Source organism: Condylura cristata, unplaced genomic scaffold (assembly GCF_000260355.1).
Source record: "Condylura cristata isolate star-nosed mole 26May11 unplaced genomic scaffold, ConCri1.0 scaffold00013, whole genome shotgun sequence".
In the NCBI taxonomy this organism is placed as follows: domain Eukaryota; kingdom Metazoa; phylum Chordata; class Mammalia; order Eulipotyphla; family Talpidae; genus Condylura; species Condylura cristata.
The window spans coordinates 2,884,653-2,885,724 of record NW_004567114.1 but is presented as its reverse complement, the minus strand read 5'-3'; positions in this window follow the sequence as shown (position 1 = coordinate 2,885,724).

Below are 1,072 nucleotides of genomic sequence, written 5' to 3'. Positions count from 1 at the left end.
CTATGGTGAGCTTGTGGTCTGTGGCGAGCTGAGTGTCTGTGGCGAGCTGTGTCTATGGTGAGCTTGTGGTCTGTGGCGAGCTGAGTGTCTGTGGCAAGCCGCATGACTGTGGTAAGCCATGGTCTGTGGTGAGCCATGTGTCTGTGGCGAGCTGTGTGCCTGTGGTGAGCAGAGTGTGGCGAGCTGTGGTCTGTGGCAAGCTGAGTGTCTGTGGCGAACCGTGGTCTGTGACAAGCCACGTGTCTGTGGCGAGCTGTGGACTGTGGTGAGCCAAGTGTCTGTGGTGAGCTGTGGTCTGTGGTGAGCTGCGTGTCTGTGGTGAGCTGTGTCTGTGGTGAACTGTGGTCTGTGGCGAGCTGCGTCTCTGTGGCGAGCTGTGTGTCTGTGACGAGCTGTGGTCTGTGGTGAGCTGAGTGTCTGTGGCGAGCCGTGTGTCTGTGGCGAGCCGTGTGTCTGTGGCAAGCTGTGTGTCTGCGGTGAGCTGAGTGTGGCGAGCCGTGTGTCTGTGGCGAGCTGCGTGTCTGCGGTGAGCTGTGGTCTGTGGAGACAGGAGATCCAGGGAGGTGGGGGGGCCCAAGGACGCAGGCAGGCAGGCTGGGTGGGATCAGGAGGACGCAGGCCTGGGGGCGTGCCTGCCTGAACAAAGTGTTTCAGAGGGGCTTAACCAGCACGGCTGCCCCTGTTCTGGAGGCCACAAAGTCACAGTGAATGTCAGCACGCTGGGTTCTCTGGGGGCTGCGAGAGTCTCCCCTTCTCCATTCCAGACCCTCTGCTAGCTCTAGAGGGTGGGCTGGTGATCTAAAGTATCCCCTGGCGGATAGACGCCTCAGCCAGCTGTCTGCCCTGGTTGTCACGCCATGTTCTCCTGCGAGCTTGTCTGCGTCAGATTCCCATGCTCAGGATACAGCAGCTAAGGGCTGGGGCCAGTGAAGGCAGATGGAGGACCCACCCTAAGGGCCCCGTTTTCACTGATCATCTCTGGAAGGTCACATCCAGAGGTCATGGGGGTGGGGACTCCGGGGCAGACACAGGCCCCCTTACTGTCCGGGTCTAGCCACAGACAGATGTGGGA